This window comes from Berghia stephanieae, chromosome 3, assembly GCF_034508935.2.
Source record: "Berghia stephanieae isolate SIO BIC M18660-M18661 chromosome 3, UCSD_Bste_1.3, whole genome shotgun sequence".
NCBI classification, from domain to species: Eukaryota; Metazoa; Mollusca; class Gastropoda; order Nudibranchia; family Aeolidiidae; genus Berghia; species Berghia stephanieae.
In genome coordinates this window covers 52,823,507-52,837,238 of record NC_088362.1, presented here as the reverse complement: position 1 = coordinate 52,837,238, position 13,732 = coordinate 52,823,507, and the positions used below count along the sequence as shown (strand labels likewise).

Sequence of the window (13,732 nt, the reverse complement as noted above, 5' to 3'; positions counted from 1 at the left end):
TCAGAGCTGTTTTATATTCATTTTTTTTTCATAACTCGTTACAGTCCCCAACTTCGAGCAGCTTTGTATCACTTATTCCTATTTACGTGTCCTTGTGTTCTTGTATCGGAATGGTTTCTATTGGTGATGGTGGTGATGTGTGTGTGTGGGGGGGGGGGGGGGGGGGGACTGAAATCGCTCAGTTGGTAGAGCACTCGCTTTGGAATCAAAGGGACTGATATCAGTCTGGGTGCAGTCGAGATATTTTTTTTTTTGACTTGACATTTGATGTTGTCGTTATCTTATGAATGTAGCTCGCAATTCGATTGAAATAGGGAAAGCCCAAAAAAATTGTTGAAAGTAAGATCACTCGGCTCCGATCCCTCGGCCTTTTGATCCATTACGCCTTTTGGGAGCCATGGGATTCGAACCTTTGCTTTGTTTCAATATGTGTTACTATAATTATTCAACCTCACTCATAACCATCACTATCTTTTTGCCGATGCAAGAAAGGGGGGAGAAGAAGAAATATTTAATAATGCCTTGGTGTATTTGAATATCTTCATGTGTGTGTGAGTCTGAGTGTGTGCGTGTGTGTCTGTGTGTATGCGTGTGTATGTGTCTGTAGCCTTGCCAAAGCGCATTTGTCCTCTATCTATTTTGGTTGAAATGGGATCTAATTTGCTTCCTTGAGACGGCCATCCATGCCCCATCGATCTTCAACACGAGTCGGCACGACTTCACGGAAGCGCTCCCTCCATTGATTCGCCTCGCACGCGCATTTTCCCTCCCTGCTCTAAAGCCTTTAATACCACCACTGTCCATGTGTGTGTTTGTGTGTCTTCTTGTGTGTGAGTGTGTTTGTGTGTGTGTGTGTGCGTGTGTGTGTATGTGTGTGAACATGAGCATTGTTTCTCGTGTAACTCATCCTGTTATATTAGCATGGGTAGATGTGGCGATTTTCCATTAGATTTGTGATGGTAATTTGTGATGACACTAGTGTGATAAATGCAAGTCGCGTCGTTAAAATTCAATTTTAAACGTGTGTCGGTGTCGTGCGACATGCTGTTTAACACAGTATAACGTCAAAGATGTGTTTGTTGTGTGTAGTTTTGCAGTTAATCGGATTAAACCATTGACCGGCGATTCTCAAGGTAAGTATGTATTCGTACCATTATAGAATTACAGTGTTAGTGTTATGCTATAATATGAGTAGGCACATTCCACAATTAGTGTACTGTTCGAATGGGAAAAAGCCCCTTTATATCGCTAGAAACAGTCTGAAATTTAGTCCCTTCTCAATCTCAATGTATTGCGCAAAAAAATTACCACTCTGTCACTACCATTAACAATCTCTCGTCCTACATGTTACGTGTTGCTGTTGGTTGAGGACCCCCTGTAAAGCTATTTGAGCACGTTTAGTGGATATTGCCCTATATAAATGCTCCCGGTTTTTTTTCTAAGATACCTACATGATTTGTGGCGAATATGTGTCGCGTCTTATAACAAAGTTAACTGAGCATGGTCAATGATCTGGCGTTTTATCTTTGGGAAAGGTAATGCACACGTTTTCAATCTTACCTAGGTTGGCACAAGGGCAAAACTACGCCTAACAGCCGACTTGGGCTGTATGTCATGTAAAATTTGTGTCACATGGCTTGCTTGAATGTTTGGGCTATCAGACCTGCAAATAAGTGCACGTCGCTTTTGACATTTGACCCGTTTCGTTTCCTATGCTCAATCTAGACATAACACATATGCAATATCCACTAAAAGTATTGGTTTAACTCACTCAACCCTAACAACGACTATATCCGTTGTTTACCCGGGTTACTTTTACTCCATGCCTTTTTATTACATTTTTCTGAGACAAATTATAGGCGTATTATCAAAGCTTATGTTTTTAGTTTTTACATGTTAATGGTAGTTGAATAAAACTATCTATGTACATGCTCGTTTTTAATAATTTTTTTTTCCAATTTTGAAAAGTAGCAAAAATCTCTAGGATTGAGTGACTTAATCTCATTTTCAATCAGTGGCACTTTTATTTGTCCTTAGATCCCACTTATCTCATGGTTGATTACAATAATTTTCCTTGCCATGGAGTGCCCCTCACTTTCCATTGGAATGTTTGATTTGGTCGTTGAATACGTTAAATCTCAGCTTGACGCTCCCCTATAGATAGTATGCGCTTGGCGAAGAAGTTCATAACATTGCCATCCGGAAGAATAACGGACCAACACACAAAACTGTGTGTATCGATGAACGTTTATAGTCAGGTTAATACAGTTCAGTGAGCATTACTCATAAACGCGGATGGCAAAAAACAATAACAAATACCAGGGTGACGTCAACTTCATTCTATCTATAATTACATTCCTTAAAAAAAAAATCCAAATGAATTTTAGTCTTTATGCAGAGCAATATCCACTAATGGTGTTGGTTTGATATCCGTATCAATCAGGGGCACTTTTATTTGTCCTTAGATCCCACTTATCTCATGGTTGATGAACGTGGGGATTACAGTTAATGATTTCCGAACCCACGAAGTCAGTCCGTCACCTCCCATTGGAATGTTTGATTTGGTCGTAGACTTCGATAACCCTCAGCCTGACATACGAAGCGACGATCACCAAATGAAAATAAATCGCGAGTTGTTGTGAGAAGTGCTCAAGGTACTAGAATATGATCTTGTGGTATGACTCTTGCCTTCAGGTCGGAAGGTCCAGTGTTCGAGACCCGCTCTGAGCGGCGCATAAATAAGTCATTGGAGAAGGTTCTTTATTCACATTCTCTCCCCGGTGTAAAATGAGTACCGAAACGTTTACAGTGGTATCTCTGTCGGAAAAACGGAAAAGAATTTGTGCATCATGTCTTGTCCAACAAGTTAAGTGTTGCTGTTGGCTAGGGACCCCTTGCAAAGCGAGTTGAGCACGTTTAGTGGATTTTGCGATACAAAGCTAGAAAGGAATCTAAATGATCTCTCTGGCTGTGATTTTGATTACAATTCACATTTTACTTTCTTTTGGTGATTGTCGCCTTGTACGTATTTTTTGTTTTGTTTTGGTTGGCAGTGTTAGGCTATGTGTTTATTAAAATGTATGCCGCTTTATTGAAACAGTATCGTTACGCAGAAACCACTTCGCTCCAACAACTAACCGGTGTATTTTTGACCAATCAAAACACGAAATTTGTGTCACACCTTCACATATGCTCGGACAAACATAGTTGGTTGTTTATAACGTGAATGATATCAACCTCACTCTGATCTTTGTTTTTGTTTTTATACTGCCAAATGGGTGACATTCTAGTTATCACACGATTTTCTCGATCACATTATAAACATTTAAATTCACACATAGTTTTCTGTGTTTGTTCTATTGATCAAGCGGTAGTGTGTTCATAGACAAAACATCTTTTAAAAATGTTAACTCGTATTTTTATCCTGAAATATTAATGAATTATCACGACCTACGTTTTGCCAAAAGTCTTTAAACCCGAGCTCAAGGTGACCACCAAATTGCCCCTCCCCCCTTCCAAAAAGGAAATCAAACAAAAACATCTCGAACACGAGACTTCCCTCAAGATAAATGCTAAAGTATCACTAAAATTTCAGTGAGCGACACTTACTTGCACCTTTACCCCACTTATCTCAAGGTTAATGAACGGGGGGATCACATTAATTTGTTTCCATGCTCTTAGGTATTCGTCACTTCCCCTTTTGGTCGTCCTCCTTCAGAGCCATTAGGCCCATGGAGCCGGAGTTTATCCCGGTTTATATAGTGTGAAACGGACAATAGCATTTGCCTGTCATCCTTTGGATAGGACGCCAGTCTATCGCAAAGTAATTTCCTCCAGATCTTATAGACCCAGCTACCCAGGTGGACAGGGAGATCTGAATAAATCTTGACTGCACCCGGGATCGATCTCCGCTCCGTCCCTTTGCGTATGAAGCGAGTACTCTACCAACTGAGCTATTGACTCTTCCCTCAAGATAAATAATAATAATAACTGCTCAAGGGGCTATGTGGTCTTGTGGTATGACTCTCGTCCGCGCATTGGAAGGCCAGGGTTCAAGACCCACTCTGAGCTGCGTATAGTTGGAGTACTTGGATAAAGCTCTTTACTCACATTCTTTCACCGTACTCAGGCGTAAAATGAGTACCTAGCCGTCAACAGCGTTGTCTCTGTCCGAAAAGAAAATGTAATATTACCTTAGGGGCGTCATACCACAACCAACATGTTGAGTGTGGTTGTTGGCCAGGGACCGCATTGTGGTCGTTAAGTGGATATTGCGCTGTATAAATACTCTAGTTTACAAAGTTAGACAAATGGTCTTTCAATTACTTTTGGTGATCGTCGCCTAATATTGTGACGACTGGTTTGCTTGTTCTTTTTTTATATTGGGGGGGGGGGCAGTGTCAGGCCATTCTTTTGTGAAGGCGACAATTGAAACATTTATCGCATTGTAATCCACTTAATTGGAACGACAACGTTACGGAGACATCACTCCAACAATTAAGCAGCGTTCCAATTTCCGGATTCAATTAAAATAACCCTTACGGTGTACATAAAAAAAAACACCCTTCCTTTTTTCATTTTGACCAGAATTCTTTGTAAACCTGAGATGTTAATGAATTGTCCGAACTAACATCTGGCCAAAAGTCCGAGTTCAAAGTAACCACTAAATTGCCAAAACACACACCCCACCCACCACACCACACACCCACCCAACACAAAAAAAAAAAAAACAAAACAAAAAAAAAACAAACCCAAAAAGGCCCAACAAAAACAACTTAAAAACAACAACAAAAAACAACCAAAAAGCAACCCACAACCCCCAAAACAAAAACAAAAACAAAAACAAAAACAACAAAAAACAAAAACAAACAAACAACAAAACAAAACAAACATAATCGAAAACAAAACAAACCAAAAAAATCCTGAACACGAGACTGTCCTCAACTATACATACTCTAGTACTCAAATTTCAGTCAGCGACACTTATTTATCCTTATATCACACTTATCTCAAGGTTAATGAACGCGGGGATATTAATTAATTATTTCTAATTATCTCAAGTGTCCGTCAATTCACATGGGGATGGTTGATTTGGTCGTACAAAACAAAACGAAACAAAACAAACAAAAAAAAAAAAAGTCTTGAACACGAGACTGTCCTCAACGATATATTATGCTCTAGTACTCAAATTTTAGTCTGTGAAAATTAATTATTTTTTCCTATACCCCACTTATCTCAAGGTTAATGAACGCGGGGACAATTAATTATTTCCCCCTGTATCCCACTTATCTCAAGATTAATGAACGCGGGGACAATTAATTATTTCCCCCTGTATCCCACTTATCTCAAGGTTAATGAACGCGGGGACAATTAATTATTTCCCCCTGTATCCCACTTATCTCAAGGTTAATGAACGCGGGGGACAATTATTTCCCCCTGTATCCCACTTATCTCAAGGTTAATGAACGCGGGGACAATTAATTATTTCCCCCTGTATCCCACTTATCTCAAGGTTAATGATCACACTAATTTCCATGCTATCAAGTGTCCGTCACTTCACATTGGAAGGTTTGATTTTGTCATACAAAACAAAACAAAACAAAACAAAAAATATTGAATACGAGACTGTCCTCAATGATATATTATGCTCTAGTACTCAAATTTCAGTCAGTGACAATTAATTTTTCCCACTATATCCCACTTATCTCAAGGTTAATGATCACACTAATTTCCATGCTATCAAGTGTCCGTCACTTCACATTGGAAAGTTTGGTATATTATTTATTATTTCTTCCGCCACTCACTATTACAAGTGTGACTTCTTGTCTTGTATGTTGCTGTTGACTTGAGACCCCATTTCAAGCACTTCAGCAGATTGGATATTACACTATACCAGAAAAAACTCCCAAACAAACTCCCTTCTCCCTCCCTCTTCCCCCCCCCCCCTTCATAAAAAGAAAAAACTCCAACAAACTGCCTTCCTCTTCCACATCCCCTCAAAAAACCCAACAACAAAAAAAAAAAGAACCAACAATAAAACTCAACAACCCGACCCCACCAAAAATACAACAAAAAACCCCCAAAATGCTCCTCCCCCCCAAAAAAAAAACAAACAAAAAACAAAACAAAAAACAAAAATAAAAACAAAAACAAAACAAACAAACCCACAAACCAAGAACAAACACAAAAACCAAGAAAAAAACAAACAAAAAACAACAAAATACAAAAAAAACAAAAAAAAAAAAAAAAAACAAAAAAACAAAACAAAACAAAACAAAACAGCTCAAGTTCAATGTTACCTGAGAGTTCCCGAAAGTATCATCGCCTAACAGGCGTCATGTCTCTTTCTACATGTTACGTGTTGCTGTTGGTCAGGGACCCCTTGTAAAGCGCTATGATCACATTTAGTGGATATTGTGCTATATAAAAAGCTCAAGTTAAAAAAAATTATTATGTGCTGAGAGGTCGAAAACAAAAAAAAATATTTTTTTAAAAACCGAACAAAACAAACATTATTGGATATATTTTAAAAACCCCAAGAAAACATACATTATTATATTTTTAAAAAAACCCCCAACAAAAAAAAAAACAACATTTAAATAGAACAATAACCACTAAACGTGGTTACAGCGCTTTGCAATAAGTCTCCAGCCAAAAAAAAACAAAACAAAACAACACTTAACACGAAGGCCGAGAGTTGACGCCTGTTAGGCTAAATATATTATTACATTTTCCCCCCGGATAGATATAACGCTGTTAACGCCATGAACTCATGTTCCACCTGAGCACGGCGAGAGAATGTGAGTAAAGGCCTTTTCCAAGGACTCAACTATGCCTAGCTGAGAGCGGGAATCGAACCCTAGACTTTTTAGTCCGAAGGTATTTCATACCACTCAACCATAGCCGCATAAAATAGACCAATAATGTATAGGATTTTATTTATCTATATCAAGGTGTGATCAACAATATGGTTACTCAGGGCATTCACGATACGAACTATGCTTCTATCCTTCATTCTTTTAGATCAAAACTATTTTCTAGAGTTTTCGTATAGTTTAGACACATGGCATCTTTTGATTTATACTGAATGGAAATATATTCCAGAAGAAATGTTTATAAAGCATCTTAAGACGTATCAAGTTCTTTTCCAAATTAAATTGTTGATGCAAAGCGCGCTGATCACTTCCTCGTGATATGGTATGCGGCCGGATTTATTAATAGAATAACAACATCTGTTGACGGGACGAGCCTGTGGTACAGTAGTTAAATCACCATTGGATAGAAAGAGATGTTGTGGATTCGAACACGAATTGAGACATTGGATTCTTGTTTGTGTGGGGGCTTCTTTGGTTAATTTTATTGATTAATTTATTCATTTATTTGGCCGCAATGTGGCCTGATATAATATTATCAAAAGAACTCTTGCCCTTTGTGGTCATATCGATTAATTCTTCTTGTATTTCTCATCATCATTGTTATTATTATTATTATTATTATTATTATTATTATTATTATTATTATTATTATTATTATTATTATTATTATTATTATTATTATTATTATTATCATTATTATCATTATCATTATTATTATCATAAGGCTAAGATTGGTTTCCTCTGTCCTTTAAAGTTGACCTCTGGATTCTTTTCCTGTAATCTGGTTAAGGTGAAAGTATTATTGGTAATAATAATGATTATAATTAATAAGACTTTATGTACTTAGGTAAGAGAAGGCCAAAAATTATGTAAAACGAATACTAAGTGCATCGTGTTCATTAATAATAATAATAAAACGAAATAAATTTGGTTAAGTCGACGTTGACACATATGCAGGTCTGACATCCGAACTCACTTATGACCCTAGTTTAACATTGTTGTAATGGACAATATGTTGCGTCATTTGTTTTGAGATTTCCTTTACAGCAATGGGCCCATGAGGAATTGGGTTATCAGACCTGCAGATAAGTACACGTCGGGTTAAATATATCAAATAGTGGAAAAGAAAACACTCAAGATATTATTATCTTACTGAAATACAATATGAAAAATATAATTATAATATAATATGATATAATATAATAATTTTTCGTGTGTTTTAACTTCATTGGTGCGGACAATCTCTGTTTAGCACATTTACAATAGTTTTGAATAGAAGAAATATGATTTAGATTTTTGCGCCGTGTCTTTGTGTGTGTGTGTGTGTGTGTGTGTGTGTGTGTGTGTGAGAGAGAGAGAGAGAGAGAATGAGAGAGAGAAAGAATGAAAGAAAGAGAGAGAGAGAGAGAGAGAGAGAGAGAGAGAGAGAGAGAGAGAGAGAGAGAGAGAGAGAGAGAGAGAGAGAGAGAGAGATGACAATCTTAACTGCAAATATACTTAAGTAAATTAGAATGGTTTGTATGATAAGAAAGTTAAAATAGAATGAAGGACGCCTCCCCTCTCCTCTATGCTCCTCTTCTTTCTCTCCTCCTCCTCCTCTCTCTCTCCTTCTTCCTTCTCTCCTCCTTCATCTCTCTCATTCTTCATCTATCTCTATCTCTTCTTCTTTTCTTCTTCTTCTTCTTCTTCTTCTCTCTCTCTCTTCTTCTTCTTCTTCTTCTCTCTTCTTCTTCTTCTTCTTCTTCTTCTTCTTCTTCTTCTTCTTCTTCTTCTTCTTCTTCTTCTTCTTCTTCTTCTTCTTCTCTCTTCCTCTCTCTCTTATTCCTCTTTTTTCTTCTTTCTTCTTCTCTTCTTCTTCTTCTTCTTCTTCTTCTCTTCTTCTTCTTTTCTTCTTCATTCTTCTTCTTTCCCTCCCTGTCTATTCTAAACATTTTCTGTCCTTTCTTCATTCTTCGGATTAAAACTTCTCTATTTTTGAATTCTGTTATTCTCTTCTCTCTCTTTCTTCTCTTCTCTCTTTCTCTCTTTTCTCTTTCTTCTTTTCCTTTTCTCTCTCTTTCTCTTCTTTCTTTTCTTCTTTTCTTCTTCTTCTTCTTCTCTTTTTTTTTTCTTTTCTTTTTTCTTTCTTCTTTCTTCTTTTCTTTTTTTTCTTTTTTTTTTCTCTTCTTTTTTTCTCTCTCTTTTCTTTCTCTTCTCTTTTTTCTTTTTTCTTCTTCTTTTTTCTTTTCTTTTTTCTTCTTCTCTTCTTCTTCTCTTCTTCTTCTCTTCTTCTTTTCCTTTTTCTTCTTCTCTTCTCTTCTTCTCTCTCTCTCTTCTTCTTCTTTTCTCTCTCCCCTCCTCGTCTTTCCTAAGTTTTCGTTCTCACTATTGATACGTTCTCTATTTTTTCTGAAGTTAATATCTTACGCAATCGATCAGCAACAGTTTTCTGGCTCCTTTTCAATTTTGGCATGAAATAAAACAGAACCAATTTGAATTAAAACAAGCGTGTATTTAGTTTATAAAGCCCTATTTGGGGATGAAAAAAGAAAAGAAAATGAAAGAAGCAAACAAAATATCCATAGAAAACAAGACATAATAGTAATAATGATGATGATGATTCGATGACAATGATAATGATAATAATAGTAATGATAATAATAATAATAATAATAATAATAATAATAATAATAATAATAATAAAAACAATAATGATAGTAATAATAATGATAATAATAATAATAATAATAATAATAATAATAATAATAATAATAATAATGATAATAATAATAATAATAATAATAATAAAAATAATATTAAAAATACTTCTATACTACTACTACTATACTATACTATATACTACTACTAATACTACTAATACTATACTATATTATTACTATATACTACATATACTACTACTACTAACTATATACTACTATAATAATAATAATAATAATAATAATAATAAAAAATATTGATAATAATGATAATGATAATAATGATAATAATGATAATAATAATAATAATAATAATAATAATAATAATAATAATAATAATAATAATAATATATAATAATAATATATATTAAAAATACTACTACTACTACTACTACTACTACTACTACTACTACTACTACTACTACTACTACTACTACTACTACTACTACTACTCTACTACTATACTATACTACTACTACTACTACTACTACTACTACTACTACTAACTACTACTACTACTACTACTACTACTACTACTAATAATAATAATAATAATAATAATAATGATGATGATAATAATAATAATAATAATAATGATAAAAATAATATGATAATAATTGATAATAATAATAATAATGATAATATAATAATAATAATAATAATAAATAATAATAATAATAATAATATAATAATTAATAATAATAATAATAATAATAATAATAATAATAATAATAATAATAATAAATAATAATATAATAATAATAATAATAATAATGAGGATGATATGATAATAATAATAATATATAATATAATAATATAATAATAATAATAATAATAATAATAATAATAATAATTAATAATAATAATAATAATAATAATAATAATAATAATAATGATGATGATGATGACGATGATGGTGAGAAATACACGAAACATTACTCGATATGATCACAAAGGTCAGAGTTCTTTTAAATAAAAGCAGTGTAAATGAGTCCCAACGTGCGAGTGCCTTTAGCCCTAAAATATAGAAGTGCACATCGATATCCAAACAGGACTTTCAATTGTGAGAAGCTTCTCATGAGGTGATTCAAAATAAAATATCAATACATTGGCCATCACCAATCATGCTAGAAGAATAATGGACAGGATATCACTTGCTGTGTTTTTTGTCCCCTTATATGTTGTCCCAATGACCTGTTATCTCTGTCTCGGAATTAGATTAATTGATTTGTCCTGACACTGGTAGGAGTCATTGGCTACGGGGAAACAGTCAGATGTATAATATTAGTTTTAGCAGTATATGTTTATTATTAATTTATTCTGTCTCTCGATAATGAATTGTAATACTTTTTTTCTTTCTTGGTTGATGCTGTTTTGAAAATGATTTGTAAAAGAAGTATTGTATTTCACTTGTTAGGACCCTTTGTGTCTTTGACTTATTAGCGATTTCAAACTAAGTACACCTTTGTCTTATTTATCCGCAGGTGCCTTTGACAAAAGTATACTTTTAAGACTACCTTATACATTTTCTGTTCTTTCAATGCCATGGAATGACCTACATGCGTCACAAACATCGTAAAATTCTTAAAAACAAAGAAACCAACCCTTGACATGGAATAATTGAAGTACACAAGTTTGTTTCGCTCTATATCAGTACGGAAAATTACTTAAATGTTTGTGATATTCTAAAAGATTCACTAATTTGTCTTTGGGAAATTATTCTGTAATTCTACTTAACAATACGTGAAACTAATATGTCTGTAACTTCTAGGCAATGGTCGCAAAATCCCATTCTTCTAGAACTTTAATCAGACCTGCCTACTTAAAATAGGAAAATGTAATACGTAGTTTTCAGGGTAAATGACATCGTAGACATTCTAACTACCCTTAAAAACCACCAGCTTGTCCTTATAATGCGTGGGGAAAAATATTTTTAACTCTATGTGATAGCTCTGGCACCAGAACTTCGTTTTCAAGAAATGGCATTTAATTAAAAACCTTTATTATATCCAGCTCGGGATTTAGCCGTAGTAAGGAGGTCTGTTGTGATGGGTATCAATTTTTATTCTTTATTTTTTATTTATTTATTTATTTAATTAATTTATTTATTTATTTTTTGGGGTTTTTTTTAATGAGAAAAACTGATTGGAAAAGTAATAGTGATGGTGGTGGTGGTAATGGTGGTGGTGGTATTGGTGATGATTGTGGTAGTAATGATGATGGTAATATTATTATTGTTATTGTTATTATTATTGTTATTGTTATTATTATTGTTATTGTTATATTATTGTTATTGTTGTTATTATTATTGTCATTATTATTGTTCTTCTTCTTCTTCTTCTTCTTCTTCTTCTTCTTCTTCTTCTTCTTCTTCTTCTTCTTCTTCTTCTTATCATTATTATTATTGTACGTATTGGTGGTATTACGATTGTTGGATTTTTTTTGTATGTGGTGTATCAGTTTATTTTTTGGTTCCATTTACCATTTTTTTAAAATAGAAAAAATTCCACTTTCATGTATGTTGTCATCAAATTGTTGATTTAGTGGCAAAAGCCTAAGATTGAATAAACTTTGAAACTTTAATAATTATTCTGTCCACATTGCGACCAAGTAAATGAATAAATTAATAAATAACATAAACCAAAGACCCCCCCCCCTCCACACACACACAAACAAACAAGAATCCAATGTCTCAATTCGAGTTCGAACCGACTGCACTTGTTTCGATCCAGTGGTGATTTAACGACTGTACCACAGGCTCGTCCCGTAAACAGATGTTGTTATTCTATTTACTGTTATTGACTATTCCCTCAGTATTCGTGTGGATTCTCGGGAAATCTATCCTCACCGTTAGAAGATTCGATTATTTGATTTTCAAATGTACACTGACTTTCAGCTTTGTTTACACGTCTCTCAAACATGTGCAAGTGTCAACGAAGAGTGTTTATCGTGTCAACATTGTACTCGGATCCAGGTAGCCCGTATTCGGCCGTTTTATTTGCTTGTTCTATTAGTTGAGTCAGGCTACATGTAGTGTGTGTGAGGTAATCGTATCGATCTTTCATCAATCATTTGTATAATGTCAATCACTTCAGATTTTTTTATGTAAATTCTTTTCTGGCAAGAGGAATAGCCATCTAGACTCGATGCAGAGCTTTTAATTAGGACGTGCAAGGGGTATAGAACTGTATCACTACCTTACCACCACCACCACCACCACCACCTCCACCTCCACTTCCACCACCAACAGCACCACCATTACCATCACTACCAGCTACCAGCACAACCACAACATAGCACCACTACCAGTACCAGCAGCACTACTACCACCACCACTGCAAGACCGCCACCACCACCACCACCACCACCACCACCACCACGTTCACCTCTTGCAGTTCCAGTCGTGAGAATCAATCAAAAACAATTTGAATGACAAAACAATCCTGAATCTCGTATCTTCTATAAATACGACTGTCCAAAGTTTCCCCGCTAGGAGAGTTATCACTCTAAGGGCATGAGAAAAAACCTGCTTCCTCACTTTATTTCTCTGATCAATTTTTTGAAAATAAAAATAAATTCCGCTAAGTTATTATTCCTTACTCTATATTCAATTAAATTTACCCATAGCCGACGAATCTTCATTTGCATTATTAACCCATAGCATAGCTTACGATTTTTTCACGAAGGCAGCAGCAGCGATCGCAGTCAGTGTTCTCGCGGTGACAACGGTCTGGTCTCTTGTTATAAACAGAGATTATCGGAGAAACTCCGATTTCAAATAAATCCAATTTCGCCCTTAAAGGGTTAATTAAAATTACCATAGGCGTGGCGAGGGCGTGGCATTCGTCTTGAGTCAATGCAATAAATTGCTGGTTTTCTTAATATGATAATTTCACAAGCTCAGTGGCGAACTCTGGAAAGACACGTATTTCAAAATTTGGCCAGAAAACTCCTCCTTCAAATATGGATCACTTTAAATGACCGTCGTCTTGGCAAATACTCTCACATCTGGGACCTCGCGAAATCCCAGATTTAAGATTTTTGGCCAAGATGATGGTCATTTAAATTGATCCATATTTGAAGGACGGGTTTTCTGGCCAACTTTTTAAAACCATGTTTTTCCAGAGTTCGGTGGGTTATTGGCCAATGGTTCTTCATGTG

General features: G+C 34.9%; 1 protein-coding gene across 1 annotated transcript in view; it reads left to right on the top strand.

Moving 5' to 3' along the window:
• The first annotated feature begins 898 nt into the window (after window positions 1-898).
• Window positions 899-13,732, top strand: part of LOC144967978 (suppressor of lurcher protein 1-like) — a 292,853-nt gene continuing 280,019 nt past the window's right edge. Inside the window, exon 1 of the mRNA XM_078905820.1 lies at window positions 899-1,133. The gene's annotated coding sequence lies outside the window, so the exon portion shown is untranslated. The remainder of the gene's footprint in view (window positions 1,134-13,732) is intronic.